This window comes from Phalacrocorax aristotelis, chromosome 12 (assembly GCF_949628215.1).
Source record: "Phalacrocorax aristotelis chromosome 12, bGulAri2.1, whole genome shotgun sequence".
Taxonomy (NCBI): Eukaryota; Metazoa; Chordata; class Aves; order Suliformes; family Phalacrocoracidae; genus Phalacrocorax; species Phalacrocorax aristotelis.
Genome location: NC_134287.1, coordinates 1,556,777 through 1,584,573, shown reverse-complemented (window position 1 = coordinate 1,584,573; position 27,797 = coordinate 1,556,777). Strand labels below are relative to the sequence as shown.

Sequence of the window (27,797 nt, the reverse complement as noted above, 5' to 3'; positions counted from 1 at the left end):
AGAAAAACTAGAAGGTGGAGAGATGGATACCATCCAGAAGAAAACTGCAGCTACCCAACACAACTGTTTCTGTTCCCCTTCGACAGGTACAAGTGCAGAGTCTCTACTGTGCGGTGTGCCAGATCATTTCTTTGGGAAACACTTTTTCCTGAAGTTTCCTCCTCTTTTTATTTCTCTCTTTGCCCACCCACCCCCCCCCATGTCCAGCTCCCCCCCCCCCTCCAGGCAGAGATATGTTTCTCTCAGCTGCTTCTGCGCCTGTGACTTTACTGCATGGGGGAAGTCAGTCCGGAAGGTCACCTCTTTCATCAAGTATTCTATTTGCATCCAAAATTGTATGTACATGAAAAATGTGGTCGTGTGTTGCACCTAGCTGCAGACGCAGATGAAATTCTGTGGAAAGCCTGATGCACACTAACCTTTGCAGATGGTGCAGCTATTGCTGAAAAATGGATTGCTTAATAAAGCATATCATCCGACATATTTGCTGCTTGGCTAGCCAAATAGAAGTTGTTTTTTGCACAAATTTCCTTGTCAAATTTGTCAATGTTCATGTCATTTTTGCTTTAGGTCACAGAGCAAGGTGCAAATTCTTGGCATCTTTACTAGTTGCAAGCCAATTTCGGCTATTTCTAACAATGAAGTGAATTTCTCTGAGGATAAGACGCTCACTTTATGGGGAGGAAAGGAAAACAGCAGGAAGTGGATAATTTTTTTCTGGGATTTTTTTTGTTGTTGCTTTTTCTCTTTTCTTTTTTCTTTTTCTTTCTGAGGGATACCATTTGCATTCATTTATGGACCTGTTAATTCATAGCAGAGAGAAAGAGGCCTTTTAGCCTGTTAAATCATTTATTTTGGTTTGACTATTTGGTGCAAGATGCACACAGATTTTTTTTGCATTGGTGCACAGAATATGTATCCCTTTGGCAGGAAATCTTGCAAGAGAAGAAAAGATCCATTCCTTTGGCATTCTCAGACGTGGAAGGCAGGGAGTTCTCCCCTTCCGACTGTCTGCTAGAAGAGTAATTTTTTAAGCCCCGCAAACCCTCATACACACACACACAACCTCTTACACTAAAAAGCCACATAACAGATCTGTTCTGTTCGGTTTTCTACCTGCTCTTTGGCTCTGCCTACAGACACATCATGTTTCCTGCTCAGAAGCACTGCTGTCAAGCCTATTCCCTTCCTTCTTGGTTTCAGACATTTTTGTTGCATGGTCTCTTCCCAGACATAGGCACGGCAGGCAGGTCTACTCAGAAGCAAAAGTGAAGACTGCCATTACCAATAACAGCCTCAGCTGGCGGAGGGGAGGCTTTCAAAAATGCAGGCTCTTTCTTACTGCACTGCCAGGAGGGAAGAGCATCAAGCCAGGCACCGGCGTGCGCTCCACCAAGAGGGCCACGGGGAACATGAGCAGCTCACGTAAGCAAATATGGTGCATGCGCGGAAGGTCTGGAGCACCACTCCAACCCTTTCTCCACCTCATGGCACGGCCAAGCCAGGTCATAGGGAAGAGGGCATTTCTGAGCCTCGGTGGCCCTCCAGAAGACCAGACCCCACTCCTTCAGTGGGGCTGCATGCAGTGCTGGCAGCATGCATTTGGGGTACAGAGGTCCACATTCAGCCATCCACCCCAATGTACCACAGTTTATCCAGCCTTCTACAAGGAGGGCTGAAATTTAGGTGTCAGGCATCATGTTTATTTTGCATTTCCCTTTTTGTTCAGTACCTCAGCAGATAGAGTGTTTTCCATTTACTAGTAACAGATGCATTCCTCTCTGGGCTGTGCTATATTCCTACAGCAATTACACTTCCCTCTGGAGGATTCATTTCCCCCTGAATTCCCACGCCATACAAAGTCTTTTATCAAGTATAACCTTTTCCAAAGATGCACCATTTGCCAAGTGCATCCTCCAGTGATCTATTCCTATATAAGGAGGACTTTGCTGCAGGACACAGGCATTTGACATAATCCCATTTGCCTCCCAAATAGCTGCCCCTTCAGAAAGTACATTCTTCTGCAAGGAACGTTTTGTTTACAAGGTTGATTCTGTTAGCAGGTGTATTCCCACTAGTAAGTTTTCCACTGCACCATTTTTTTTTAAAGGTCTTGTTTGGTAGCCAGATAGCCGAGACTGCCTGTGATAAAGCCAGCACAAGTGATTAATAGCAAAGTCTCTGCCATTTTATTATTAATAGCAGTGTGTTGACTCAATTAAATCCAGCCTGCTTTTTTTGGCAGGCCTTCGCAATTATACATATCATTATGGGCTGCAGCCCAAATGCATCCTGGGAGTAGACCAGAACTCCACATTAACTTTTTCTGGCTCTCTCTTTGCAGGTTGGCCACAGTAACATGTGGGCTATAACCAATCCGGGCTGCTTCGGGGATGGCAGAATAGAGAAAGAAGGACAAATGGCAGAGGTGGGGATCACACCTAGAAAGGGCATGCTCCCCCACAGCCATAAACAGCCTGGCAAGCACATCCTGGATCCACCCCTCCACACTGAACCCCATAAACACAGTGTAATGTGTCTGGACAGTACCTGTTACCGGCAGGGGTGATTTTCCAGCACGCTGAGGGGAGTGTTCAGTAATCCCTTCCAAATCAGACTTGCAAGCAGCTCGGTCTGGCTTGAAGAGCCACTGAACTGAGGTTCAAGCCTTTATTTTGAGACAGGCTCCAGCAACTAGTGTTTCATGGTGGTGAGAGACTCATCTCCTAGTAAAGATGGAATAGCCCAAATCAAAGTACACCAAAGCATGCTGTAAGCGTACTCTAGTGCTGGACACACTGCCCTTACCTTTTGAAACATCCTAACTAGTCTGCTGGGAGGGAAGCTAGTCATGGGGCTAAGGCATAAGACTAGGACAGAGCTAATTTAAGCTCTCAGCACTGATATGGACTCCATGTGTCATTGCAGGTGAGTCTTCTGTTCATACAAAGTCCTGGGGGCGTTTTCTGTAGCCTCCAAACTCGAGAGATCCATGAGTCGTTTAGATCACTTTTTATCTGGGAGCACCGAGCTTGGGTGCCTAAATGGTCAATGGGGAGATGCAGAGACAAGGGTAGGTTGCCTTACCTCGGTTTTTGAAAGAAGCCAGATTCTGCAGACCCTGGACAGCTGAAGTGAAGCACTTGTGGTTTTCTCACAGCCTTTTGTGACAGCCCATCCGTAAAATGATGTCCTGTTAATCATGGGAGAAAGCTCTTTTTGGACGTGCATCTCATTACACCTTTCTATGCAGCACCTAGCACAGTGAGAGTCCGATCTCAGTTTTAGGCCTTGCCATCACCCAGGTAACAAATCATAGTCATCAAGTGCTGGAGGAACAAGCAGGTCTGGCCCCTTGCAAAAGCAGCATATGGTGCCCAGCAGCACTGACCCATCACCATCCTTTGCAGACTGGGTGGGCTTCATCTTCCTGCAACCCGCTAACCAGAACTGGCAACTGCAGTTATATCCTCTAGCATGCATACGATCCATGATACCTCTCACACTATGACTGCTCAATTTTTCTTCCCAAGCCCACTGCTCTTTACAGGTGCAGATATGGATTCTTCTCTCCAACAGAGCCTGGAAACATCCCACCTTCCTGTAGGCGCCCAGGGCACCACCCCTCTTCCTGCAGCATTAGAGGAGATTCCACCAGCCACAGCTGAAGCCCCACAAAAAACAGTAGATCCTGTTTCCCATTACCTCAACACAGGGAGCTTTGCAGCTGAAGGCTCTTTCCAGCTTGTGCTACTTCATCTTCCAGAAGCCCATTAAGACAGGAGGGCACACTGTGCTTTCCATCCCAGCTTGGCCTGTCTCCATCCCTGTCGTCCATCTGGTTTATTTGCTGGCATCAGACAATCCACAGCTGTGGGGCTTTTGCTAAACCAGGGTGGAAGAGTTTAAGCGCTTGGCCTATAATCTCCTCCCAGTGCCTGCAATGCCTTTGTGGAAATAATTCTGCTGCTGGACAAGGCAGTGCAGAGGAGCTCTGCTGTCTGTATTGCCCTGTACGGCTCTCAGCTGTTGCAGAGAGGGCTTCGTTTGTACTCTGCTCCAGCCATTGATGAAGCTGGTAGTTGCAGAACGGGACTGCAGCACTGAATATGGGTGTCAGACCACGTGTGTCCCACAGATCTATAGATCTGACGGATCTGTGGAGGTCCTCAAGGACAGTTCCCTTCACTCTGTGCAGGTGCTTAGCTCCATAAGCCCCTCTTGGCTGTCCCAGACAAGGAACAGTCCAGTTGGCACCCACAACTGAGCTTTCCCTTGTGAAGGTGAGGGATGTATTGCTATTTCTACAGACCCAGATGGTAGGTGGCTTCCCACCATCACCTCCCTTGCTTCTTCCATCCCAGAGGGTGGATTTCCCAACCCAAGGCCAAGTTTTGGCAGGAAAAGTCTCCAAGCTCTCATCTCCCTTTCTGAGGGCCAAAGCAGAGCTTGTGAAGAGGGAGTGCCTGCCTGGGGAACCTCAGCAACACAAGCAAGCACCACCTGTGACAACACTAAGTTCAAGTACCCTCAATGTGCCTGGGAAAGAACCCCAGGGAACTCCGGAAAACAGGACAGGATGCACATATAGCAGTGGGAAGAAGGGACCAGGAGATATTTGGGGGTTTTGTACAACCTGTGTTTCTTCCCAGACGAAAGAGGCTGCAGATTCATGGCTGTGGCTCACAGAAGTGCCTCTCCCAGCAGTATGCCTGCTTTGCCCATGCCTACAGCCATAAGACAGACAAGCACAATTCTGGTCGATGGTATTCAGAAATCTGCTTCAAGAAGATGTAAGTCCACCTTCATGGACTAGGTGGACGCAGCAGCCACACCCACACAATGACTGGACAATGCCACTTTGTTTAAAAATATGTTAAGGATCTAAGACACCTGTTCTTGTTTCAGTAGGAATCTCATTTTGATTTTTAGATATATGGCACAACCATCTATGAAGCTGGGCAGAGGAAAAGGACTTCTTTTTTTGCAGGATATTAAAAGCAATAGCCAATTCTCTTCCGGACCCTAATGCTTTCCCCAGTACGATATAAATCAGACTCAGACTGACCCACCTCTCCAACATGGGAGAATGGGACTCAAGCATTACTCTAGAGAACCCAGTCACAGTCCAGCACCCAATATCTCATTATCTAGCGCAACATCACATCTCCTGCTCTAGAGATGGGGCTGCTGACTTCTAGTGTGATGTCAGCAGTCCCCTCACTTCAAGGCGTTTTTATTTTTAAGGACAATGCCAGACATTCAGAGAAACCAAAGTTCTCGAGCCCGCTGGTAATAAACCAGAAAGCTTACTACCTCAGTGACTAAGTCTGCCTTCCTCTGAGACTTCCTTTAACCCAGGATGAGCGACCACCAGAAAGAAGATGATCAGACATTTGCAAGGGCTGTCCCTGTCGCTCCAGGACCAGTTAGTGGGAACTGAGCTATTATTGCTTCTCTGTTATCAGTTACGGCAGGAGCTTCCTTGCCTTGTGGCTGAGGCTGTGTTGTACCAATGACTCACGGAACATAACTAAACCATGTAAGATGTCATTCTGTGTTTGCCATTAATAAGCTTTCAATTAATAATACAAATTTCCAAGAATACCCCAAGCCTGAAACTCAGCGTTGTGCTGCCTAGCAGAGCCAATCAGGGCGCGCTCAGAGTCAAGCCACAATTAAGTAGTTTTGCTTTCCAGGAAAGATCACTCCTTCCTGCTGTAGTTGGAAAACCCCGACCCAAGCACATAATCAGACCGTACCGCTCCATGTGGGGTAAGACCTCCTGTGACTTAGAGGACCCTGGGAAAGCTTTCAGACTGGGGTGCAAAGGTTTTGTTTTTAAATATCACAAGACCTGATTCTGCTTACTTCCTGGTGTAAGTTACCCACTGATGTGCATGGGGTTGATCAGCTGTAAAAACAGGAAGACAAGAATCAGAGCTGTGTTTTGGAGGGCCACAGTCAAAATCAAACGCATCCAAAATCACAGGTACTATTGTGATGCCACCTGACACCAGATCTTCCACCACATATGCAGTTTTTCAACACATGGAGTTTTTCCCCTGTTTTCAGCACAAGTACCCAGGAAACGATGGGCAGATTTAGGCTTGCATCAAACACACATCAACTTTTCTGGAGGCAGATCCAAAAAGCATGAGAACACAGCCTAGGCCACGTGTATGCCCCTCACACGCATAAAGGCAAAGACAAGGAATGCATTGCCACCTACCTGGGCCCTGCGCCCTCTGCTCCCTGCACACAGCTCACCTTACCTAGATGAAAATATTCCTCTCTCTGGTATGCAGACAAAGGCACTCAGCATCCCCAGGGGCCCCCTCTCTCACAGACACACAGAGCAAGGCATCTTCTTTATTTCTGCATCACTCGTGCAACTCCTCCTCTGTGCCTACAGCCATACACAGTCCCTTGCTGCCTGTACACATCTATGTCCACAGCATACACACCCTCTCAGTAAAGCAGGCGTGCAGGCAGATGTGCTCACACACACACACACACCACCCCCAGGAGGAGCTCCAGGTATTGAGAGGTAATCCTCCCGGCTCAGAGAGCCTGGTGAATGGAATAATTAATTTTCTGACGAGCACGACTATCACACAAAGGCAGCCACCCGGATATGGTGGAACATTTCCAGCCAATATCCATGCGATCCGGATATTTGGACTCACCCATCCCCAGCTTCTGCTCTCAGCAGTGCTGACGGCAGCAAAGCTGAGCTTGCTGCGCTGATTGGGAAGGCCTCCCGGATCTGACTGGCTGGCCTGGATGGTAGGAGACAGCTGAACTGCTGTGCATAGCCCTCTCCTCCTTACCACCAAAGACAGAGAGACCTTGCCAGCTCCCGTCCCTCGGCCTACCGCTCCCACGTGCAATTAATTGCCCCCCAACACCCGCCCCCCACTCTGGTCTCTGGGGCAGGGGAGAGAATTGCGCAAGCAGCCTCAGTCTGCTCAAACCTGACAGTCCTCCCTGGCGGAGAATTAAGGGCAAGCCCCTGATGCAAGGACACTAATTCTTTAGGCTACAAATTGAATCTTCAGCTTCTATCAGCCCCCAGTTTACTCCCATCCCAGCTTAAGACAACTTGTTCTCCTCCACCTTACAAAAAGGGGTTAAAATGCTTGCGGAGAACAACTGCAAACCCTGATCCTAGGGGACAGAGGAAGAGGAAGCTTAGAGGAGGAGAGGGGATGCTAGGCAGAATGGTATTCTTAGACAGTGGTTTGTATTGCACCCAAAACCAAAGGATTCCCAGTTACAGAGCTATGATGCCCCTGAAGACTAAGACAGACAGCAGTTTGCTTCTGTGCAAATGTTCGGCCGGTGTTGCTTTAGCGTAACTGACCAGCCTAGACAGAGACGGAAGGAACGCGCTTACCGTGCCGGACATGTGGGCCCCATTCCCAGCTCTGCCTTCAGCTTTGCGTGTGATTAGGGACAAGTCACTCCTGTTCCATAGCTGTAAGATTAACACAGAAATACTTGGCTTGACTGTTTTGCCTATAAGCTCCTCAGATCACAGGATCAAGAACTCTGGTCAAGAGCTAGACCAAGACAGTGCAAGGTGCCTTATAGTGAAAGGATCCCTTGCTGCTGTAGCAAAAGCACAAGCGTGCGTGTCTGGAGACTCGCAGGTACGGTCGTTGGCACGTTGCCCGAGGTACACATGTGTATCTGTGCTCCTTGCATAGTGCCACGTGTCACACCAGCAGTCCCTGCACACATCACACCTCTTAAGTGCTTTTAGCCTGGAGTTCATATCAGGGAGGAAAATACCTGGCAGAACTCTTTCCAGAAGACCCGAGGCCAGGAACTTAACTGTATACTCTGAGAGGGGAATTTGCTGAGGGTTTTCACAAGAGTTCAAGTCTGAGCCAAACTTCAACGAGATAAAGTCAGCTTTCCGTTACGTCGGTTGGGTGCTGTCAACCTTCAGTTCTGATCCTTCCCAGTACACTTGGATCTCTGAAATTTTTTCCATCCACAGCCATGTCACTTAGAAATACCACTTGAATTTTAGTGGGAACTGGCAACTTTAACACTCCTTTGTGTTTACGAGAAATCTCTTAATCTTCTCTTTTTCTCTAGGAGAAGCTAGGAAAAGAACTCAGTGGAAATATCTTACTGTAAAACTGAGGCTTACAACTAAAAGCAGAGTCATTAAATGGAAAGCTAAAGGTCCTTAGTCATGCTGAACTTGCTTTTTCAGCTCCTGGGGTTGTAGCCCATCCACAAGAGCTCAGTATGTCGCTATTTATATTTGCTAATAGGTCCCACAAAAGAGAGAAAGGATTGTTGTGTAAGTCATTGCCCCAGTCCAGAGTACATCGGGAAATTCCCACGGATATATACAATACAGAAGCAAACAAAGACATCCAAATATCTGCCTATGAAAAGCTTTATGTATCTTTTACAAGAGTGACATACTGATGTGATGAGGAATTAGTCAAAACTCTGGATTAGATCTGGGTTCAAACTCCACTCTCCTCACGCTAACGTGACTTCCCAGCCTTGCATGGATGGGTTGAGGCTGCTCTGCCTGAGACCCTGGGATTTAAAAAAAAAAAAAACCACCAAAACCACCACAGGTGGAGTTTTCAAGAGTACCAAGAGGGCTTTGGAGAGCAAGTCGGTGAGATGTGTGCTCCCAAGTCCCTCCACTGTTTTGGAAGCCTTCCAGCCTAGGAACTAGGCTGCTAGGCCTATGAAGCTTATTTTTTCCCACCTCCTGTTTATTTTTTTATTTCACTGCAGAGCTTTGATTTCACGTTCCTGCCTCTTTCAGCTATGCATATACACAGGCACATACATTTCATATATAGGCAAATGCATATACGCAGACCAGGGCATGGGAGTGTGCTTATATGTGTAAAGTAGCTGGGTATTTACAAGCTGTTTCTAAGGTTATAATATATATTGCTATTATGAACCACTTCATTAACCTGTCAATCAGACGGTTTTCTCTCTTCCACCTATCTTCTGTGTTACTCTGTGTTTTGAAAGTGAAGCCTCAGTGTGTGTGTGTGTGTGTGTGCGCGTGTGTGTGTGTCAAGCGTATTATTTCAGACAGTGCAGACACACAGACACACATGGACGCACGCCCAGAAATTAATATGGTTTCATTGCTGCCTCCCCAGGAGCTTGGCTCTGGCCTACCCTCTGGACTTCGCTAGGCATGGAGATGCCTCACACAGTCATTTATCACCCAGGCCCTGGCCAGTGGCACCAGGGTCCGGCTGTTGCTTCCCCGAGCAGCCTGGCTGCTGCGCCAGAGGAGGGGCCTGTCTGCAGCATGTTTGCAGTTTGGAAGCACTGCTGATGGGCTAGTCCCCAATAAACTCCCCAAAAGTGCTGATGTGCTGAAAGCAGCTGACACTGATGGATCTGCTCTCATCTTGCCTTTCAGTCCCACTGCAAGAGAAGAGAGAGAGGAAGAGAAACAAAGGCAGAGATTAACTCTTTTGTCACAGAGCTCTGCGGTTTTACAAGGCAAGATAAAGCTGCTGTCCAGGTTGGGTGCAGATGGGACCAGCTCAGCACAGTCTGTCTGATTCTCTATGGAGTCCAACCCAGGAGAAAAAAAAAGCCTGAACTGCACAATGATTTACTGACAGGGCCAGTTCTGCCTAACTGAGCCTTATAACTTTCCGTGTGGTTGTGCCCACAGCCAGGGAGACCGGCAGGGTTGTCTGGACATGGTCCTGGGCAACCGGCTCTGGGTGGCCCTGCTTGAGCAGGGGGGTTGGACATGACGACCTCCAGAGGTCCTTCCCCACCTCAACCATTCTGCAATTCTGTGATTCTCCCAGAGCTGCACGCCAGCCGTTCAACCAACAATGCTGCTTGCACCCACGCTGCCCTTAAGCGCAACACACCACCGGTACCCCCAGACAGACCCAGCCCTCGGATTTACACACACCAGCACAGCCCTTCAGGCGTGGCTCAGCCAGCAAGACACACTCCTGTGGGTGCAGGCTCCATTAGCACGGGCACCCACCTGGATTCGTGCATTCCTGGGTATGAAATCATGAAGTGGATCTTGCTTGTTCGTGATGCCAGGCATCGGACTCCCCACACCAGGTCTTAAGCTGCCATTTTTGATACCCCTTCATGAGAGCCAGAATGTTTTAATATCATTTCATTTAATCAGACTAAGTTCTACCAAGACTGAGCTATTTGGGTGCTGGATCCACTCGGACCAACTTTTTCTTGAGAATATTGCAGTTCCAAGGGGCTTAGATATGAACCCCCAGCCTGCATTTTAATGTCATTCTGCTGCTTAAGAAGCCTTTGGAAGGTTTCCCTCTTCTCTTGCTGTGCTAGAAAGGAACTTCAGCAGCTGCCAAGGAGCCACCTTCTAGACCTCCTCTCTGCAAAGGTCTAGCAACATACCTGCATCGATGTAGCTTTTCCCCACACGGTCACATACAGAGTTCAATGCAAATACAGCTAGAGGTTGACCCCATCTCTTTCAGTGGCTTTGTGCAGCTGTGTTTAGCACTGCCAATGTCACAGGTACAACAGGAGCCCAGTTTCGCGCATGCCCCAGCTGCAGGACCAAACGCCCTCAGAAAGGCCAACTGCACTACGTTAAGCCTAGGCACACAAGCAGACACCTGTGTTAATACTAGCAAAAGAGTAACAGATAATATTATTGCTAATTGTTATTAGTAAAAGTGTTCTACCTATGGAACAACTTAATTCAGTTGTAACTTTGATTTTAATTGATCTGGAGGGAGGAGGAAGGATACTTTTTCTAGGTTCTTCTCAAAAAGAAAAAACCCTAAATCCGCACTGAAAAAGTGATCATTTTCCAGTTTCAACAGAAACGTCCAAATAGCATCCTTTTTTAAAAAAAAGTTCAGATTTTCAAAAATCAAGAAAAAGAGAGACACCCTGTGTCACTAAAAAGCCATTTCCCCCTTGGGAAACGCTGCCAAGCTCCAGCGCTGTACAGCTCTAATTCTTGCCTGGATTTTTCAAGCCTTGTTTGTCCTACATTTGTGTTGCACAAGGATCCCCAGCAGCTTCAGGCAAACCAGTCACCGGGTAAAGTACAAATCAGCATGAATAAAGGGGGCAGGAGCTGGCCCCAGCCGATTGTTGGGGATGTTTTGAGGTTTCTGTCAAGACTGGGGCCTCATAGCGCAGAGCTCCGTGCAGCTTCGCAAACATAGAGAAAGAACCTGTCAGATCTGCAATCCATCCATCATAAAGCACATCAATAAAGACAAGTACATTACACTTGGACATGGACACACTCCGAAACACAGACACGTCACCACAGCAAAAACTCCTGCTCTCACATACACTCCACTGAACATGCAATCCTTCCTGAAACGCAAACAAGATCTGCAAGCCAACAAACACAAAATGGGGGCTGGGGAGAAGAGTCTTGAGATTTTAACATTTTTTTAATTCCTAGAGAAAAAAGGGCCTTTTTAGATTAAAAAAAAAAAAAGGCAATATTTCCCGAGGAAATCTTGACATGCTTTTTGCCGCATCTTTTCAATTTTTGTCTATTGCCCCGCATTTCCTTTTAATGAAAAATTCTAAAAGCTGAATCAGACTCCCAGAGTCTAAAGGGGGCTTTCAGAATACTGCTCATGTCTAAAGGATGATTTCAAATGAAACCTGTAGTAGAGGGTCTGTCCTAAAGCCTGAAAACAACTTTGAAATTTCAAAGTTTCCCACCACATGCAAGTAACAAAAATAATGTCACCACGTCAAATACAGACAGTCTAGGAAACAATCCCACCAAGGAATTGCCGATCATCTCTTCACATGTCCTTAATAAAATCTTGGTCTAAAATCTATCCACAATATGCCATCTGACACACACTGAGATGAAATATGGTGTGTGCTCTTGGCATCTAACACTCTGATGAACCATTTGTGAAATCTCTGCAGAATTTCACATTCTCAGTAGCACACTTTACTAGGGGAATGATTTTCAACTTTAATTTTATCTGCAGGCTCTTAAAAAAAAAATCAGTCTCTGAAGGGCTTCAAAAGCAATCTGTGGATCGTTGTACAGCTGGTTTGAACTTGTCTTTCTCAGTACCTTTTGCAGAATCTCTGAGGAAGAGCCCAAGGTCCCCAGGGGGTCCTCCGGACCCCAAAACCAATATTTGCTGCTGTAAAGACGGGCTGCACGGACCGGCTGAATCGCAGTCGTGGAGGTTCCCAGCGCCAGGGTCAGCCAGCCCCTGGCCGTAAACACCTCTGAACAAAACCTGTTTCCCTCTCCATCTCAGCCTGCTGACAGCACTGAGAGGTGCTTAAGCAGGACACTTGAGCAAGCACCTGCTTTCAAGCACCTGATGAGTGCTGGCGGGGCGGTGAATGCCTCCTGTGCTGCAGGTTGGGCAAGTGCGTAAGCTGTGCAGAAGCGGAGCCCCGAGCGGCCGCTGCCAAGCTGCTCCTGCCAGCGAGCGCTGCCCAGCCACCGGCGCCCTCTGCCCAGGGGACGCCTGGACAGGAGAGGACTTGCTCCCTAGCCCGCGCACCCACCTCCGTGCCCTCCGCTCCCAGCAACACCACAGGGGTCCATTTATTCTAAGATATGAAATTTGTGTTGTTTCTTTATTGTGCTTTAATGAAACCCTGTTTATTCTAGGCTTTTAATTCTTTCCATCTATTATGTTTAGACAACTCATTAACAATCATTTGTTATCATTAGACTTCAATTTTAAGCTCCTTTTCCCAGAGGAGGCAATGCGGTGCTTTTAAACATATTTGCATCATAAACAAATTTCAGGGCCCTGTGTGCCATCTATTACCCTGGCCTTTCCTCCCTTCTTACCAGCCCTTCTGCTTACCTGGACCAAAAGGTGCTGAAAGAGCCTTGTTGGGATTTTGGCCGGGTCCAGGGTGATGCACGTTTCCCTGGGGCCTGCAGCCATGGAAGGTTCTGCATCAGGACAGCAGCCTGGTGCATTAATAGCAACCTCTTGAAAACCCAGGTTGTGTAATGGTGAGCTGCTCTTTCCACTGGGATTAATGACTACATGCTGCAGCTGAATTCATTAGGGCCTGTTAAAGATAGCATGCTGGCCTGGGATAATGCGTGGGCCTCATTCTGCTCATTTATGGTTGTTCAGCTCCACTGGATTCAGTGAAGTCATTCCTGATTTGCAGCAGGGTCCCTCGTGTGCATGCTAGATAAGCACTACGTCACACTTTGCATTCATTGACAGCTCCCAGCGGGCAAAAATCTGATCCCTGTTATGTCGTGTAAATCCAGATCAACATTCACTGAGGCTGCAAGGCTTCCCTTGGATGTGAAGTGGCATCAGCATGCACGGTGTGTGGCCTGCATCATGAAGCTTGCTCTGGTAGAAGGCAGGTCCCTTAAGTTGTAGAGAAAGCAGGAAAAGAGTTGCCTTTCTCCTCCCTGTGTTTTCTTTTTTTTCTAATTTTTGCTTGGTGCTGTATTAGTCATCTGCTGCTCATCACCAACCATGATCAGTAAAATGCAGAAGAAAGAAGAAATCACTAACCTGGAATCTTTTTACGTGTGTTTTGATCTCCAAAATCTCATTCCAAATTATGCTTGAAAAACGTTGGACACGCCAGCCATGTCCACTCTTCTTTCCTACATCCCAGTGAGCAACCCAATGACACACCTGTTTAGGAGAAGTTTATATCTTATTAATGACATTGTTAGATCACCTCTGTCAGTGCCAAGTCTTGTCCTGGTGCTAATACATTTTCCTTGTTGTGTTGATACCCTGGGACTTGGCTTTTAAAGCTCACCTGGTGGCGCTACCCCACGTCCAGTGGCAGGACAGGAATGCACATTTTGGAGTTATTGTGCTTCACCTCAGCCCCTGCACTCCTGAATGGCAGTCCAAAAGAAAACCGCTGCCCAGAGGCCTCAATTCTGCATAGCTCTAAGCTTCTGCTCAACATTAAGGACTTGGAGGCCATTCACAGGCCTTTCACTTGTCCAAAAACCCCTTCACACCACCAAGTGCAAACAAGGTATTGCACACAGTCAGATTTTGCTGCCTGGAGTACACGCATAGGAGAAGAGCAGGCTGGGCCACCACACCTATTATAGCTTTCCATGCGGATGCCTGTAGCTTAAATGAAGATTGAAAAACTCCATACATAGTATTGTGGACTTTTCATGGAGTTCTTACATCTCTGATGAATTTTACAGCCTGTGCTAGAGATAATGATGATCCCAGCTCCACCCTGCATGCTAAATAAATTCCTGTAATTTTCTATCCTTCCTGTTGTTATTCTGATCCAATTAAAGTCATTGGAGTTAAGTGAAAAGTCATGATTGGCTAATTGGGTTTGGGAAGGCAGAACACCCATCAGGGGCCAGGTTTAATTTAGATTTCCTTAAAGTTTCTAAAGCCACTGGCAGGCTAGAAGAGGCAAGCTTGGTTTGCTCCAGCTCAGAGAAAGGGGATTAGTTAGTTGCTGCGTGAGCTCCCTGCTGCCTTGTGTCCGTGGAGCTTTCCAATTCCAACGCCTGTGTCAGTTTTATGTTTTTTCTAATCCACCTCCTGCAATGGTCCTTTACAGACCTCCCACATACCCCTTGTAAGTCTCTTGTCCCCAGTTTGGTCCTGCACCATTCACCATCTCGCCTGCTTTCTCTAAATACCAGCGCAGCCCCCTCCCCAGAAACACGACCTCCCACGGTTTTGAGGGCTGCTTCTGTGCAAGTCGTACCTGACGGGACCTGCAGCCCTGGATGCGGGGCTGACTCAAGCTCCTCCGAAGTCAAGTGGAAGTTTCACCACTGTGGTTGAAGAGGTTCAGCGCATGGAGAGCTTTAAACATTTCTCCAAACGCTGAGTGGCCTACTCCTTCCAAGTGCCTTAGATGCGGACTCCTGGAGCTCCAATCATGCCGTGAGGTGAATATGGTAAAAGCTCAGTTTCCATGAGTATTTGGAGGAGACCTGAGGCCTATCTGTGACATTTCCAACATAAGCCGTTCGAAAATGGTGTGCCATATCTGCTAAAACCAGAAGGTTCACTGAAAGTCATTAGCATATTTTTATATCATCATAGATCCTGAGTACCTTGTGAATTTTAAGCTTCTAATAAGTTCTCAGGCTATTTATTCTGAGTTAATGCCAACCTTGGGAGTAGCAACACTGAAAAGATAACAAACTGAAAGGACAGCTGACACTGTCATACGCGTACCTGATTCTCAGAGCTGGGAGCTTCAGAAACTCCGTAGTTCTCATGAAACTCACAATAACAATGGAAGAGTTACTAACGCTACCTCCCAAAGGCACAATAAGCCGCTTGCATGAGATCAGTAGCAATCAAGAAATGTATCCTAACAAACACTAACAAAAGTTAACAATAGCTGAGTTAGAACTTAGATTCCCAGTTTCAGGTGACTTTTTGGTTAGGCTATTTTTTAATAAAAAGATCAGGCCTGAGCATTTAGAAAATCTCTGGTATTTCCAATCTTGTACCATAAACACAAGACATTCAAGATCACTGGGCATGTTAAGAAGCCTGGCTATTAATATTTGTAAATATTTGCAGCATTAAATGCTGGGAATAAGAATCACCTGAACAATTGCCGGACATACTTCTGCTCCTATTGAAATAGAAGAGATAAAGAGGATCAGCCAAAGAAACAGACCCCTTCTCTTCTACTTGTTGCATTTTATTTCTTTTTTAAGAAATCATTATTTTTATTTTGGTTGACAACAGTGGTGAAAATATGCTCCCTGTCACACTATTTCTAACCCCCCTTGAGGATTTTTCGAGGCTCATTGCAGCTGAGCCCTTTTTTTGCAAGCCTGGCCCTTCCACCCAAGGACGTCGCTACCAAAAAATCTTCCACATCTTCGCTGCTTTTACACAAATATCCAACACGTGGTTTCTTCCCCGTGGTGTTGCCAGTATTGGACCACAAGCCAGAAATTGACAGGAGACAAGTTCCCAGCTTCTCCTGAGCTGGGCAGTGACTGCCTTTCAGAATGTGGCCCCTGAGGCATCACAGTTGGCTCTTGAAAAGAAAAAGGGCCCCTCCTTAAAAATCACAGTCCATGCAAGTTTGTGTCTTCCATGAAAATTAACATACTGGACAGCAGATGGGACAAACACATGCTAGAGGCCAGATCCTTATGTCGGTTACACCAGCATCATCTGCAAACTTGAGGGAACAAGGGCAAACAAGAGAAATAGAGCGATTTACATGAGCAGTAGGTCTGCCCTCCTGCCGGCTAACAGTAACAGTTTGGATTTTCAGGCAGGGGGGAAGGGGGGGTGGAGAGAGAGAGTTATAAATACCTTTATACAAAATTCCAGCCCACTACAACCCTTCTTGAGGGGTCCGATGCTGTGACACTTCATATCTGATTCAGATGCTTTAAAAAAAAAAAAAAAAAAACACAAACCCAACCAACCAAAAAACCCAAACCAAGAAGCCCCACACCACTTTGCCAAGCAACAGGCTCCATAACTGTCTTTGGAGAGCCACATTGTCCCCAGGGATACAGAAGTGACTTGATTTTCCCTTCTCTGCTGCCAGTGCCTGATTTACACCTCCTAAAATACTTGCTTATAGTAAAAACAGTTTCCAGCAGCATCCTGCAGAAGAGCAAAGCCCACGGTGCTCAGACACCGCACAGAAGGGTGCATGACACTTCACAAGCAAAGTGCGTCCTCCCTGGAGTGCCTTGACCTCTTTGAAAGGAAGACCTAGATTCTGAAACAACTTTCTCCCCCCTGCCCAACTGCCCCCTTGATTCGAGGATACTCATCCCCTCTTCCTGTTTTGCTTTATAGCTTTTGCCTGGCCACCTTCAAGGCCTGACGGACCATGCACAGCTTTGTGGTTCTACCAGAGTTCTCCTTTTCCCCTCAAGTTTTCACACACCCTTCTCTTTGGGATACAATGTCTTCAGTTCCTTCCACTCACGTTACACGTAAACATTGTCCATTTATTCCTTTGTGCTTTTCAAAGGGAACTGGCCCTTAACTTCCTGGGGATGCTGTGAAAATTCCAGGCGGACACTAGGAGCAGCAGGGATTATCTGCCTAGATAGTCAGGCCTGAGCAACACTCTTGGATTTCTGACAACAGTGAATTCAGAATAAGCACCTCTGCTTTTGGATCCTCCAGCAAGTGTAGCAAAAGATTTCTGTGCTCCCAGGTCAAACGTGTCTCCTTCATGGACAGGCTCTCTGGACACATCTGGCATGTTGTCAGATTAATTTCCATTGAGCTTGGTCCAATGTTCATCAAAGTCAATAGTGACATTTCCTGGGTCATGCCAAAGGTCCAGTAATGCTCCATACCTTCCCATATGTAATCATTTAATTACCTCCCACTAATTACCTCTGCGGGGACCTTTAAGATGTTCAGTCTGCAGCACCTCTTCCTGATGCTCCCTGGATCAGCCTTTGCCCAGGAGAAGGGGACTGGCCTGACCCATGTTATAGAAAGGGTTCTACAGGCCCCTCATCGACCTGCAAGAGACTCAACAGCAAGCAAGGAGAAAATATATTTATCATTACTTCTCTTGATCAGGACCTATTTCCTGAAGGACTCTTTGGAGCAGGAAACTCTGGTCACATCTACGCGTACGTGCATGCAGGTCTATACGTATGCCCGAAGACAACCGACCCCAAAGGTCAAAGAGGACTGCTACTCTCAAAAATAATACAGGTCTCAGCTCAACTTCAAGGAAGAGGCAAAAGCAAATGATCAGAGAGAGCGAGAAAGCAAGAGAGACAGAGATAAAGAGAAAAAACCAAGGGGAAGATGATTTTCTATCAACAAAACAGCAGGGACAAATTCTAGTTCATCTCATCGGAAATGTCTCCTTCGTGTGCAAACACCGCCTGGAGCCAGCACTAATCTCCCAGATTAAAGCCTTTTAATAGCAATTAGTCCTCTCTGCACTAACCCACTGGACACTCCACTGCATATTTGGGAAAGGGGGGAGGCTGGAGGGAGCGTCACCAGCAGTTTAACTCATAAGTGCCCTGACATGGGCAAATGCTTGTCTTCCACATGCATGTCTGCACACAGGCCAGGACACCGTGGCAATGAAACCTGTTTGGATTAGAGCAGAGAATGGGACCACAACAGCGAGATCTGAGTGTTGCATGTGTAAATACTCGGGTGAGTTGGATCAAACCCAGGTGCAGGAGGTGGAATTTCAGAATGGCATCACGGCAAGCCAGAAGCATTAGCCAGCTACAGTCAGAAGCACTGACCTACCACCAGCTCCAAGGGCTATCCCAGCTGGCAACAAGAGACAGCCACAGGTAACAAGAGTCCTTAGAGCCGCCTTCATGCTACCAGCCTGCTGAAACAGCCTTGGCACTGCTCCTCTGTAAGGCACCTTCCACCGTCCCTGGAGAAAAGGAGGAGGAGGAGGGATATTTTTAAAATTGTTTTTGGTTGTTTCATCTCCATATCCTGTCCAAGGCCTCGTGCAACCTCTCTGTGAGTGTTTACAGGGAACACGAGCTGGGGCCCCATCTGGGTGCGGCAGAGGGAGAAGCTCCCACCTCCTGCACAGGGTGGGAGGGAGCCAGATCGCTATACCAAGAAACCCAGGACCTACAGAAAGGACCTCAGATTGCACACCAGCGCCCATTAATAAAATGAGCAGCTTGGCTGAAACGGCTGAGAGGGGGAAGAGGAAAGCAGAGGACACTGGTGCGAAACCGCAGTCTCTGCACAGAGACTCTGAACTTCCCAAATGACAAGCCAAGCAGAATTTCTTGGAAGGAGCCACATCAGCTGCCCTTCGAGCTATTAGACCACACAAACAGGACAGAGAAAAACCTTCCATGAGATGGCTGTAGGGAGGGGAGGGAAACCTATCCTGAGCCATTATTATCCTCTCCCCCACGAGCAGTGGGAGCTACCAGAACCCCTGCCCAACCCTGTGGTGCCCCCCACCCTGTAACACACACACGCACCATCCATAGGGGTAGTGCAATTACTATTCAGGCTGGGGGCTGAAGATAGTCTCCTGGCCCTTCTTCTAATGTAAGGTTATTGTAATTGATATGAAGGTAATTGATAATGTGTTACGGTGAATAATGTCTTCAATTTTCTGCTAAATCCCATTTTTGTAGCCATCTGGGCTCCTCCAACTGCCCCCCTGGGACGCAGAGTAATAGATAGTAATTATTCTCAAGTCATTTACTTTTTCAAAGTGTTTAGTGCTTATCTGTTTTACAATTAAAATGGAAACGACCCTGATTCACTTCCTTTCTTTTTTATTTAAATAGCATTCACACACACACACACTCTCCTACATGCACTGGAGCCTGGAGGGTGTGTGCCTGTATGTGTGAGCGCGTGTGTGCGTGCACAGTATTGTCATACAGCAACATACAGGACAGTTACGTAGTTCATCATGCCCCTTCACTCTGAGGCACAGGGAGAGTACAATGACACACCACTATGAAATACAAATCGTGTTCCTTCCCCCTGCTTGTCCCCATGGTGACGCTCAGAATGAATGCCACAAATACCCCACGGAAACACCCCTGGGAAGGGACGCATCCAGCGCACAACCTGACAGTGCAACACCTCACAACACACCGCTAAATACACTTACCTGACCTATGTCGGGGACCATACATTTCCACAGGATCAGACTCCGATCTAGAAATCGGCTGCGAGTGCAAAGCGATAACATTGCACTCCGATACTGGTAATCTGTATAAAGATAAACCTGCAAGTGGTAACAACACAGACACAGTTATACCTACAAGAACACAGTTAGGCATACAAATGCACAGACCCATACTAATGTACAGTAGATGCCAGAATACACATGTAAATAAACTAATGCAAGTTATTAAATGCACCACCAAGAAAAGCACACTTTGCACAGCAGCTAAACCTATTTCCGTATATGATCCAAACCTCCCTGGCGTTAGCAGAACCCCTTTGGGTTCTGCCTCAGCTTGTGGTGTGCAGGGTGAGAGGTGAACAAGCATATCCACGATATTCCGGGGGAGCCACCATGCTGGACTTAAGGATTACTCTGACAGTTGTAGCCTAAACCTTGGTAACCAATACACAGGAACGTCTGCAGCTGCAAACTGGCTTAGTGAAACTCTGGCAAGGTGGGCTAATAGGAAAATGGTCCAGGAACTTTGCTGGAGCCAATATTTGGGTGAGAAAATCCAACCCATTTGAAGTTAAGCTCCAACATGCAGAAATAAAGCCAGGGGAAATGCTGCTGTTTCTATGGTGGTTTCAGAAGGAATCCGGACAGGAACTGCATCACACCCAGGCAAGCATGGCCCGTAGGTCTTCAGAATGAGACCATCAGCTAATCTTCAGAGTCAGTGCTCTGCCATGCTCTCCCACCATCACCTCCATTACCAGCCTGCAGGCTGCTTTGACTGCAGCAAAAATTACCCCACCGTTATCTTAAAGTTTTTGTCTTTGCTCCAGAATCCTAAAAACACACATTCAGGAAGGTACAGGCTGGGGTTGAAGCAGAAGCTGAGGAAAGTGAAGATGGTGAGGATCCTGGGACATCTTCTGTAGTGTTTTACAGACTCCAGGTTGCAAGTACTCATCCAGAATTCAAAGATGAAGCCTTTTAAAGATGACAACATTGGCACAGGCTGCCCAGGGAGGTGGTGGAGTCTCCATCCCTCGAGGTATTTAAAAGAAGGGTAGAAGTGGTGCTTCAGGATATGCTTTAGTGGTGGACTTGGCAGTGACAGGTTAGCGGTTGGACTCGATGATCTTAAGGGTCTTTTCCAACCTTAACGATTCTATGATTCTGTGACCACTCACATCCAGTCATGATTCAGACCAAATGAGTGGTAGACATCTAAAAGAGTCCAGACTTGTGCATCTCAAGGCAGATTCAAAATTCAGGTGACTATTTGAGGAAAACCTTTACAGCACTGAATTTGGATTATAAACCAGGTCTTCCCAGACACACCCATACCCTTGGAGCAAAAACCCTCCCTGGAGGCAGCACAGGAGGAACCAGGAGCTCTTTTGCTCCCCAACTAGAGCAGTTGCTAACAGTGGCTGATAGCTCCCCAAAGGGGAGGAGAGACACTTTCCCCCTGGGGACATATATCTTACACCCTACTCCCTCTCCAAAAGCCAGGATGCAGAGCCAGGATACTTCAGCACGTGGATGAGTCAATCTTTGTATAATTAATTTAATTCTGTATGCATATTATTTTTCCCTGTCTGAACAATCAGAGGACAGCTTCCACAAGCCATGTCACCACTGCCCCAGCGGCATATAGCCAAGGCCTTCCTCCCTTCTCCCAACAAACCACTGGAGCACTGCTTGCTGTCCTTTGCTGCCAGGTGAGGGTGGCCCTGGGCCTTGAGCAGGAAGATCCTGTTGTTCTTTTGTTTGAGTTTGTAACTGTTTGGGGCTGTTCAGTTATTTTTTTTTTTCCCCCCTCTTCCCTCTCTCTGTTTCCTTTTTAATTCTTTTTAATGACTTTCCCTGATGCAATCGGCAGAGGACCGCACAGAGACTGCTTCCCCCTGCTGAGAGGGAAACAAGACTGAGGGAAAAGGGCACCAAGGGAACTGTTCACATCCTCTATTCATCTCTGCCAGCCCCTGTTCCCTGGTGACTAGCCCCACAGAGCCCAGCTGTGTGGAGCTAGCATGGAACGAAGCAGAACCTGAGCCAGGAAAATCTCAGCCGGCACCGCAGGGTCTGTGTCAGGCACGTCAAAGAAAGCCAGGGTGTCCTGACCATGAGTGAGGCCCATACGGTCCTGCCACAAGGGCAGCAGTGAGGGTGAAGGAGGGGGAAAACAGGTTGTGGTTCACATGAGTCGAGCAGAAGTCTCCTAACCATGGAGAGCAGCTGGAGCTTGGGAAACCTGCTGCTTGGAAGCCAAGGACCTTGGTAGAAACAAGCTTAAGACTCCTACAGCAGTCAAACTCCCTGGCCCAGGTGCTCCTAGGCAATGCCATCCTCTGTTCCAGCAGCTCCCCCAGCTCCAACCTGGGGATGAACTTGCTAGAAGCCAGATGGCTCTTACTCCATCTGCTCCCGGCTACTTGGCTGCATATACATGAGGGAGCAGGGTGACTAGCTGGGCAGGCAGGGGTGCAAGATGGAGGCACTTTGCAAGGAAGCAAAGTTTGCTCCAGCTGGTTGCACTGGGAGAAGGTGAACCCGGCCTCCCACAGGCTCCGTCTCGGGCAGCTGCGGGGAGCGCCGCACCTTGGCACGCAGCCCCCACGCTGCGCTGCGTGCGGGACAGCCCTGGAAAAGCAGCTGCTGCCATAGCAGGCTTTCCTGATTGCCAGGCTGCTGCTAACGAGCCATGCACTTGCCAGGGTTGCAGAGAGAGAGGAGGAGAGAGCTCTGAGCTCCCAGTAGCAGGGGCTGGAACAGAGGAGCTGGTGGCTAGTGAAAAAGCCACGCGCTCGCTGCACTGCCTCTCTGCAGGGGACACCCGTCCCAAAGGACCTCTCCCCTAGGAGGTCCCAGCTTAATTCTTAGGTTTTCCAGCACCAGAGAGGAGCCGTGATCTCTGTTGCACGGTGTAATAGTTGTTTGATAATCAATCACCTTCCAAACAGGAAATTTCAGAGCATTTCGCATCAGATACCTAGCTAGCTTTGCTTTCTGTTGGGAGAATACATACCATGTGCTATGTGTCTTCATTTATTTTGGATGTTTTCCACTGGGAAAAAGGAAAAACCTCAAAGTACAATTTCCTTTGAAGTTCCCAATGCCATTCCTGTCAAATTCCAGGCAGAGGAGAAGGATGGAGGGAAAGGCATAGATATAGGCTGGGAAAGAGCAATGCAATGACCCAGGTACTTCCCTTCTGAGACAAATACATCCAGACCATCCTTGGCTGATGTATATTCTGAAACACTTCCAGCCAAGATCCCAGCAGCTACATGGTAATCTCTACTGGTGCTTCCATGCTCTGTGAGTTAGCAAGAGCTTTTCCTACATAGTCCCCCCCACTCTAGGGATACCTGTTTGTTTCTGCTTGTTCGCAGGTGGGCACAGAAAATGGCTGTTTACCTGCTTCTTTATATCATCCATTTATACCCTGGGAAACTAAGCCTTTTTCACCCATGGCCTTCTCTACTTTCCCATAAAGCAGTTCCTTAACCTTTCCTCACTGGCCCTGGTTTCCAGTTCTATGTTCTCTCCTTGGTCTTCCCTATGGACGCTCTCCAACAGATCGACACAGCCACGGAACTGCAGCCTTCAGCACTGGGCAAGACCCCACGGCAGCGTGCCAGAGAGCTGCAGGAACCTCTTGTGTCTCAGCAGCGACCCTGGCATCGATATACTCCAGACACAAACATTTCCTCACTCTGAAAGTGCAACGCTAGTGACTCACTCTCCGTTCGAGCTGTGCCCTCCCTCCCTCCCAGCGCCTCCCATGCAGTGCACCAGTTCCTCCGTTCCTTAGTCACACAGAGCCTTTGTGTCTACTGAATATTACTTGCCTAATTTTAGTTTATTCCTCCAGCATATCAAGCTATTTTGAGTTACAACCCTGTCCTCCAATGGACTTGCAACCTTATTCCAGCTAACTGCCTCCTGCACATTATCTCCTGTTGGTTTCCATTTTATTACCAAAATCACTAAATCGAATATCGATCAGAAGTAGGCCCAGGCCAATGCTCTTCAAATATTCTTCCCTTTTCAAGGAACAGTTTTGTCACAGATTAGGACCATGTGAAGTCCAGACAGTAGTAACTAGCGTGATTAAGAACCTGACCTGCCCTGGGCCTGATCCAACCACATCCTGAATGAGTGCAAAAGAGGTATTATGAGGAGGGGCAGGGGGTGGAAACCAGCTCTGAAAAATCGGAATAGAGGTTCAGCCAAGAATGACTAATAGTTGGAAACTGGTCTTTAGCTCAAGCTGGGGTAAAAATCTGGGGAAATCCCAGGACTACACTTCCAGATGAAAAACTTGTTGACTGCCATTCCCTTTCCGACCTAATGGACTGGAAGAGAGGAACACAGAGAATCTGAAACCCTCAGCAGATTGCTTCCAGGTCTGGCTTTTCTCTTGCAATACACAGTATGTGTGGATGCCAAGCAGCAGCAGGGGAGGATCAGAGTGTTTAGATTATGTGCTTTCCTTCTGTTCCGCCATCCTACAGCACTTCATCCGGGTGAAGAAAACGAAGAACGAAAAGATTTGAGGTTGATAAAACAAGAAAAAATAGGAAGTGCATGTTGTAAAAGCTGAAACTTCTTGGAAAATGCTTGAATAAAAGTGAGTAAGATGCTGGCTTTATCAGAAGCTTTCTTCACAATATCTTAGTTAAGAAAACACATTTTCTTTTTGAGAAATACTGGAAGTTTTGGAGGAATCCTCCATTAAGCGATTCAGAAACAGCCAGAGGTACAGCAAGGAAGTACCCTGACATCATAGGAGAATGGAGGGACAAAAAACCTCAAGTGTGGAGGCTTCTCTGCAAAAATACTTAAACCACAGATTGAAATAGCAGCACCACAAAGGGTACAAGGGTATTTACAGCAAATGACACTCTTCCCTGCTCACTGCAGTATATTTACCAGTCAGTCCTCCCTTGACAGGTGATGCAATCTCTGGGTCTCCTGCAGGAGTTTTGGGGTTGCAGGCTGACAGACTGTTCTAGGCGCAAAACCACAACAATTACATCCAGATAGACACTACACAAACTCCGAGAGTTGCACAACCCCACCGGCCTGTCCAGAGGGAACAGAGACAACGGCAGCGCAAACGGTCCTTGAACAAAGCATCAGGGAGATTTGGCAGGTACCGGCGCAGTGACGTGCTGGATGGTAGCCAGAGGGTCCGTGAGCTTAAGGCTCTGCTCTGTGCCCTACAGCGGTAACCACTCGCGGCCATGGAGGACAGGGTTTTTGAGAAGCCAGATAACACATTCTTCCCTTACAAAGCAGGACGAGCCTAAAGTAACCTATTAACAGGCTCCATCACTCTTGTAAGAGCCAAAAAGGAAAAAGTAGGGAAAACACATTTAAAATTTGTACATCGATGCCTTTATACATAAATATCCGCATATAGCAGGGAGTATCTACCCACCTGTCTTGACTCACCTATGGTGTACATCTATCCACAGGGGTTTGAAGCTAACTTTAAGCAATTCTCCCACTCAATTTCACAGTTCTTTCAAATCATCAAGCCCTCCCTTCTTCCCTTTTCCCAGCAGGTTTTTAGAAGACTTTTAATACTGAAGAAAAAGCTAAAATTTAAAATTAAAAAAAAAACTGGAAAAAAACAACAAAAACAAAAAAAAATATTAAAAATTTTTAAAAAATTTAAAAATTTACAAACCCAGAAAACCCCCCATGCAATATTTCAATGGACTTGATCTAATCTGTGGGTTAGTCTGGCCTGAGATTCCTCTCCAAATTTCTCTCCTAAAGTGATAAAAACATCCTTAGAGAGCCTCTGCATAAACACCACCTGAAAAGACCACCTTTCGCCCACAGAACTTGCATGATACAAAGGAAACCATAAGAAGGCAGACCAAAGGAGAATAACATGGAAACACTGAAGCCCTGCAGGACTGCAAGCTTTGCATTCCCCAGCCAGGCCTTCAAAAGGACTCAGAAAGGGACACACTTGATGCTGGAGACCTTACCAGGCTGAGGCTCTTATCATCACTGTTGCTCTCAGTGCCCATGAGCAAAAAATAACATCAAAACATAACCGTTCTCAGCACTGCACAATGCCACAGCCCCAGCCAGGACTACTGCAGACAGCAAACCCCCCATTCTAGGCACTCCAGACCCATCCTAATCAAAACCATCCCACAGCTTTGCTCTCCTTTCCACTGAGAGCTCTCCTCTAGTGAGGAATCCCCAGTTTCAGTATATCACACACCACAGCAACAAGGCAGGACCGAGAGCAAGCCGGGAAGTCAGTGCACACATTGAGGTCTGGATTAACAACACCCACAGCAGGTGCAACTGACCTACAGCCACTCCTCCAACACCATGCAGTCAGAGACTGAAGGCCCAGGGACAAGCTTAAATAGAGCCTGTGTGCCCAGGGGTGGAGAGTGTGGGTGGAGGTCCCAGGTGAGACTGGTCAGGGTGATTAAGGCCCATCAAATGTACTCAGAGCCCTCACAAAAGCTTTGCCAAACTTCACTGGGAGTTCAGATGAAACTCAGCAAGGACCAGGAAACCTGAAAGAGATTGTTCCTTCAATTGATCAAGGTTTATCTTTAGTGTCAAGAGCTGGACCGGCAAATTTCCATCCTGGGAAGTCGAGGGGACTTCTAGAGACTGTGGAGCAACATCAAACAACCTAAGCTGTCCAGCTTTGGATGCAGTCCCATCCTTTTCCCTGTTCTTTGGTTTCCACAACCTAACAAATAGGCTATTAACACTGATTTTATGGGATGCTGTCAGAGATACTGTTCCCCAGGACTGCTTCAGGGAGAAATGAGTGGTAACCCCATGTGCCAAACTGGACCTATATGGCCTAGGATGGGTGAAAATCTTGGCAATGCCACCTGCCTCTCCACTCTGGCGGGAGGGACGAGATGTAAGGAAAGCTGAGACAAACTGCATCAGTGAATTTGTGCTCCTGCATGTCTCATTCCACCCAGCACATCCCCTTTACAGGTTCCCTGAGAGGTGAGCCCTCCGGTGAAGTACCTTCATGATAAAAGAACAGCAAATAGTGTGAACAAAAACTCAGTCTCTATTGACGCTTGTTACGACCAATGCAAATCCTCAGAGTCACGTCCAACCACTGTTAGTCTGGAGCAACATTCACAGTCCCCAGTGGACCAGTCCTGTTCAAACTCTCTCCCTCCAGTGCCTAATACAGCCTGTATTGTTCCTGGGAGCAAATCCCAGTATACAGCCAAAGGCCACACCTTCAGCCCAGCGTCACACGGTGGAGCAGGGCAGCCGTGGTTGGGAGTCACGGCAGCGAACTGAGGTCGCTGAGGGTGGGCAGAACCTCAGACAGACCAGGTCCCCCTCCCCTGCCAAAGGCCGCACATGTCCCTGCGCTCCTTCCCCAGGCAGGACAGCAGCCCGGAGGTTAAGGCGCTCTCTCTCAATCCTTTTGCCCCCGACCTCCATCCTTTTCCGCACCCACACGGTGTTGGACACACCACCCCTGCAGGAGCCAGCTGCAGCAGCAAGGTGGGTACCTCTCCTGCCCTGCTGCCATCCCTGGCTCGCCTCCTGCCTGCAGCCAGGCAAGCCCGCTCCAGCCTGCCCAGGATGGGTGAGCGGGGGGCGAGGCAGGTCGTGTATAACCCAGGGTGGGGGCTGAGGCGTGTCCCCCCCCGAGATGACTTCAGCTGCATTCCAGTGAGCCTGGCAACCTCCCACACACACAAATAAAAGGAAATGAGAAACTCAGCAACAAAGAAACTGGCAGGGAAGCCACAGAGGCACACAGGAACGGGAAAAGAGATTAAACACAGGCTCAAGAGCCCCAGCGTGCTGAGCCTTCCTCTCTAAAGCCTTCCTTTAACTTTGATGGGGGGCACAGGAGTCTTCTTTTCACTTGAAAGGGCAAGAGGAGGGACTGGATAAAAGGGATCCAGCATTATCCGGAATTGAGAGCACAAGAACGTGCTACAAAGCTTAAAAAAAAAAAAGTTCAGTGCAGGCACCCAGCTTCCCTGCATACCTTCCTTGGTGGAAATCAGGAGCTGGGATCTGAAGCTGGGCAGAGAAGAGATCAAAGTGGAGATGTTACATGAGGAAGTTTAATAAAACTTAATGCAAAGTAGTTTGGTGAATCCTCTTCCCAATTTCCTGCTCCTTTTTATTTTTTTAGCAATAGGATAATG

At 47.6% G+C, this 27,797-nt stretch overlaps 1 long non-coding RNA gene across 1 annotated transcript; it reads right to left on the bottom strand.

The window, feature by feature from the left end:
* Positions 1–272: 272 nt before the first annotated feature.
* Positions 273–19,845, bottom strand: LOC142063729 (uncharacterized). The gene is made up of 8 exons (XR_012662847.1): positions 19,594–19,845; positions 14,713–18,372; positions 13,524–13,649; positions 7,400–7,480; positions 4,637–4,727; positions 3,706–3,885; positions 3,088–3,193; positions 273–2,726 (listed from the first exon to the last, which is right to left on the bottom strand). It is a non-coding gene; the product is annotated as an uncharacterized LOC142063729 (long non-coding RNA).
* Positions 19,846–27,797: the final 7,952 nt, after the last annotated feature.